Source organism: Lepidochelys kempii, chromosome 3 (genome assembly GCF_965140265.1).
Source record: "Lepidochelys kempii isolate rLepKem1 chromosome 3, rLepKem1.hap2, whole genome shotgun sequence".
Lineage (NCBI taxonomy): Eukaryota > Metazoa > Chordata > Testudines > Cheloniidae > Lepidochelys > Lepidochelys kempii.
The window spans coordinates 30,036,668-30,042,667 of record NC_133258.1 but is presented as its reverse complement, the minus strand read 5'-3'; positions in this window follow the sequence as shown (position 1 = coordinate 30,042,667).

Sequence of the window (6,000 nt, the reverse complement as noted above, 5' to 3'; positions counted from 1 at the left end):
CCTAGCTGCATCTTTAGGCACCTAGGCTGGAATACACAAAAGGCATTAGGTATTGTGATGTTGAGTGTCACAACACCTAATTTTTAGGAACTCAGAAAAATCACTGAACTTCACAAAGCCTGAGCTAGGTACCTAGGCTCCTATACAACGAATGGGAATAGTTAGGCACCTCAGGCTGAGATCCGCAAAGCCAGCGTACTAAGCAGGGAGATGCCTAAACTAGCCAATGGGAGATGCCACCATGAGAGGAGCCCTGCCCTGCTCTTGGAGATAGTTGCCCAAGTACAGGCAGGTGCCTATTTCTGCTTGTGATTATCAGCTGCAAACTCTTTCTTGACTATAGTTGCCTATGCCATTAGCAAGAAGCCCCGGAGGGAAGGAAGAGAACTTCCCTTGTAACTTTTAGCCCCATGGTCAGGGTGCTTGCCTGGGATGTGGTAGATGCCCCACTCCCAGTTCAAGACACCCTTCCATCTGAAGGGTAGAAGGGATTTGAACAGGGATCTGCCACTGCTCCAATGAGTGCTCTAACCATTGGGCTACAGGATATTCTGATATGGGTCTCACTCCTTGAAGCTGTTGCACTCTGGATAAATAATTACAGAGTTATTGGAGTAGGGGGACTGGATCTTGGGTCTCCCACCTCCCAGGTGAATGTGCTAAACACCAAGCTATATAAAGTAATTCATTCTCTCTGTCTCTGACTCGGGGCAGGCTGTGTTTGTTATGTGCTGTGTACACTTGCTGGGTTTCTGATAGTCGGTGTTTGTTTTTATTTTGTTACTTGCTGTTTCTTTGTTTTAGGGGTGTTGTTGGTGCCATAGGTGCCGATTCCGTCGTGTGGGTGCTCTGGGGCTGGAGCACCCATGGGGAAAAGATGGTGGGTGCGGAACACTCATCGGCAGCCCCCTTATCAGCTCCCCCATCCATCCCCCAGCACCTCTGGCCCGCCTGCATCCTCACGGATCAGTGCCTTCCCCCTCCCTCCCCGCACCTCCCGCCCACCGCAAACAGCTGTTTCACAGCATGCAGGGAGGCTGGAGGGGGAAGGGAGGAGGAGATGGGAGGCGGCGTGCTGGGAGAGGGGCGGGACTGAGCAGGAAGAGGCGGGGTGGAGAGGCCTTGGGGGAAGGGGCCTGAGGCAGAGCTGGGGAGTGAGCACCCCCCAGCAGTTTGAAAAGTTGGCGCCTGTGGTTGGTTCCCCTTTTTTGTTAGGGAGGCGGTTCTCTTTGGGGTCCATTCCAGATGGGTTTACCAGTTTGACCCCCCAAGCATGGGGTTTGGTGTGTGCCTGTTGTCTTCTGCACTGTGGAGGCTGCGTAGCTGAGTGTAGGTAAGGGTATTGGCTGTGCTAATATAAAATCTGCCTCTTGAATGAGCAAATCTATAGTGATTTTCCTGGCACAGGAGCAGTTTGTGAATTTTTTGGTACAGCAGGGACTCTGCATCAAGGAGTCTTTTGTATAAGTTTTCCCCTTGTTTACTCCTGCTATGAAAGTAGTTTTTTCCAATGTCCCCTCCGCCCCCATTCCCTCACAGTAAAACACTAGTGTCTGCTCTCTCCCATTATGGGAAGGTAGGTTCTGCTGTTAGGATGATTCCATTAGACTGCAAGAACTCAGATGTGAGTCAGGTTATGTCGTTCTGGCACCAGGTTTATGTGGTTCTAAATAACTCTGAACAGCCCCAGAAACTGGTTTTGAAGCACCACATAGATAGAACAGATTATAGTGCTTGCTCTCGACAGGCAAGGCTCCAGGAAACGATGGGCTGCCATCTGAATTTTACAAGCATTTCCAGCATCTTCCTGATCCTGACATTTTTCTAGTGGTGCTGGAGTGTCCCCAGGAGAAAAAAGCTGACCCTCATTTGCCACAGGGCTTTGATCAAAGCTGCACAAAAATGGGGACCTCTGTGATTTACAGAACTGGAGACCTATTTCTCTTCTCTGTTCTGACTATAAGGCCTGGTCTACACTACATGTTTATGTCGGATTTAGCAGCCTTAAATCGAATTAACCCTGCACCCGTCCACACAACGAAGCCATTTTTTTTTGACATAAAGGGCTCTTAAATCCAATTTCTGTACTCCTCCCCAATGAGGGGATTAGCGCTGAAATTGACATCGCCGTTTCAAATTGGGGTTAGTGTGGATGCAATTCGAAGGTATTGGCCTCTGGGAGCTATCCCACAGTGCACCATTGTGACCGCTCTGGACAGCACTCTGAACTCGGATGCACTGGCCAGGTGTACAGGAAAAGCCCCAGGAACTTTTGAATCTCATTTCCTATTTGGCCAGGTGAGCTCATCAGCACAGGTGCCCACGCAGTCCCAGAATCGAAAAAGAGCTCCTGCATGGACTGAATGGGAGGTACTGGATCTGATCGCTGTATGGGGAGAGGAATCCATGTTATCAGAACTATGTTCCAAAAGACAAAATGCCAAAACATTTCAAAAAATCTCTGAGGCCATGAGGGACAGAGGCTACGGCAGGGAAGCAACACAGTGCCGCGGGAAACTTAAGGAGCTCAGACAAGCGTACCAGAAAACCAAAGAATCAAATGGACACTCTGAAACAAAACTCCAGATATGCCGCTTCTATGCTGAGCTGCATGCAATTCTAGAGGGGGCCGCCACCACTACCCTACCCTGTCTGTGGACTCCGATGATGCCTCTCTGCCATGCCTGAGGATTTTGCAGATGGGGAAGATGATGAGCTACCCCTTCCTGCTTCTCCATGTGGGCACCAATGATACTGCCAAGAATGACCTTGAGCGGATCACAGCGGACTACGTGGCTCTGGGAAGAAGGATAAAGGAGTTTGAGGCACAAGTGGTGTTCTCATCCATCCTCCCCGTGGAAGGAAAAGGCCTGGGTAGGGACCGTCGAATCGTGGAAGTCAACGAATGGCTACGCAGGTGGTGTCGGAGAGAAGGCTTTGGATTCTTTGACCATGGGATGGTGTTCCATGAAGGAGGAGTGCTGGGCAGAGACGGGCTCCACCTTACGAAGAGAGGGAAGAGCATCTTTGCGAGTAGGCTGGCTAACCTAGTGAGGAGGGCTTTAAACTAGGTTCACCGGGGGAAGGAGACCAAAGCCCTGAGGTAAGTGGGCAAGCGGGATACCGGGAGGAGGCACAGGCAGGAATGTCTGTGAGGGGAGGGCTCCTGCCTCATACTGAGAATGAGGGGCGATCAGCAGGTTATCTCAAGTGCTTATACACAAATGCACAAAGCCTTGGAAACAAGCAGGGAGAACTGGAGGTCCTGGTGATGTCAAGGAATTATGACGCGATTGGAATAACAGAGACTTGGTGGGATAACTCACATGACTGGAGTACTGTCATGGATGGTTATAAACTGTTCAGGAAGGACAGGCAGGGCAGAAAAGGTGGGGGAGTAGCACTGTATGTAAGGGAGCAGTATGACTGCTCAGAGCTCCGGTACGAAACTGCAGAAAAACCTGAGTGTCTCTGGATTAAGTTTAGAAGTGTGAGCAACAAGAGTGATGTAGTGGTGGGAGTCTGATATAGACCACCGGACCAGGGAGATGAGGTGGATGAGGCTTTCTTCCGGCAACTCGCAGAAGCTACTAGATCGCACGCCCTGGTTCTCATGGGTGACTTTAATTTTCCTGATATCTGCTGGGAGAGCAATACAGCGGTGCATAGACAATCCAGGAAGTTTTTGGAAAGTGTAGGGGACAATTTCCTGTTGCAAGTGCTAGAGGAGCCAACTGGGGGGGAGCTTTTCTTGACCTCCTGTTCACATACCGGGAAGAATTAGTGGGGGAAGCAAAAGTGGATGGGAATCTGGGAGGCAGTGACCATGAGTTGGTTGAGTTCAGGATCCTGACACAAGGAGGAAAGGTAAGCAGCAGGATACGGACCCTGGACTTCAGGAAAGCAGACTTCGACTCCCTCAGGGAACGGATGGCTAGGATCCCCTGGGGGACTAACATGAAGGGGAAAGGAGTCCAGGAGAGCTGGCTGTATTTCAAGGAATCCCTGTTGAGGTTACAAGCACAAACCATCCCGCTGTGTCGAAAGAATAGTAAATATGGCAGGCGACCAGCTTGGCTTAACGGTGAAATCCTAGCGGATCTTAAACATAAAAAAGAAGCTTACAAGAAGTGGAAGGTTGGACATATGACCAGGGAAGAGTATAAAAATATTGCTCGGGCATGTAGGAATGAAATCAGGAGGGCCAAATCGCACCTGGAGCTGCAGCTAGCCAGAGATGTCAAGAGTAACAAGAAGGGTTTCTTCAGGTATGTTGGCAACAAGAAGAAAGCCAAGGAAAGTGTAGGCCCCTTACTGAATGAGGGAGGCAACCTAGTGACAGAGGATGTTGAAAAAGCTAATGTACTCAATGCTTTTTTTGCCTCTGTCTTCACTAACAAGGTCAGCTCCCAGACTGCTGCACTGGGCATCACAGCATGGGGAGTAGATGGCCAGCCCTCTGTGGAGAAAGAGGTGGTTAGGGACTATTTAGAAAAGCTGGACGTGCACAAGTCCGTGGGGCCAAACGCTTTGCATCCGAGAGTGCTAAAGGAATTGGTGGCTGTGATTGCAGAGCCATTGGCCATTATCTTTGAAAACTCATGGCGAATGGGGGAAGTCCCAGATGACTGGAAAAAGGCTAATGTAGTGCCAATCTTTAAAAAAGGGAAGAAGGAGGATCCTGGGAACTACAGGCCAGTCAGCCTCACCTCAGTCCCCGGAAAAATCATGGAGCAGGTCCTCAAGGAATCAATCCTGAAGCACTTACATGGGAGGAAAGTGATCAGGAACAGTCAGCATGGATTCACCAAGGGAAGGTCATGCCTGACTAATCTAATCGCCTTCTATGATGAGATTACTGTGGATGAAGGGAAAGCAGTGGATGTATTGTTTCTTGACTTTAGCAAAGCTTTTGACACGGTCTCCCACAGTATTCTTGTCAGCAAGTTAAAGAAGTATGGGCTGGATGAATGCACTATAAGGTGGGTAGAAAGTTGGCTAGATTGTCGGGCTCAACGGGTAGTGATCAATGGCTCCATGTCTAGTTGGCAGCCAGTATCAAGTGGAGTGCCCCAGGGGTCGGTCCTGGGGCCGGTTTTGTTCAATATCTTCATAAATGATCTGGAGAATGGTGTGGATTGCACTCTCAGCAAATTTGCGGATGATACTAAACTAGGAGGCGTGGTAGATACGTTGGAGGGCAGGGATAGGATACAGAGGGACCTAGACAAATTGGAGGATTGGGCCAAAAGAAATCTGATGAGGTTCAATAAGGAAAAGTGCAGGGTCCTGCACTTAGGACGGAAGAACCCAATGCACCGCTACAGACTAGGGACTGAATGGCTAGGCAGCAGTTCTGCGGAAAAGGACCTAGGGGTGACAGCGGACGAGAAGCTGGATATGAGTCAGCAGTGTGCCCCTGTTGCCAAGAAGGCCAATGGCATTTTGGGATGTATAAGTAGGGGCATTGCCAGCAGATCGAGGGATGTGATCGTTCCCCTCTATTCGACATTGATGAGGCCTCATCTGGAGTACTGTGTCCAGTTTTGGGCCCCACACTACAAGTAGGATGTGGATAAATTGGAGAGAGTCCAGCGAAGGGCAACAAAAATTATTAGGGGTCTGGAACACATGACTTATGAGGAGAGGCTGAGGGAACTGGGATTGTTTAGTCTGCAGAAGAGAAGAATGAGGGGGGATTTGATAGCTGCTTTCAACTACCTGAGAGGTGGTTCCAGAAAGGATGGTTCTAGACTATTCTCAGTGGTAGAAGAGGACAGGACAAGGAATAATGGTCTCAAGTTGCAGTGGGGGAGGTTTAGGTTGAATATTAGGAAAAAAATTTTCACTAGGAGGGTGATGAAACACTGGAATGTGTTACCTAGGGAGGTGGTAGAATCTCCTTCCTTAGAAGTTTTTAAGGTCAGGTTTGACAAAGCCCTGCCTGGGATGATTTAATTGGGGATTGGTCCTGGTTTGAGCAGGGGGTTGGACTAGATG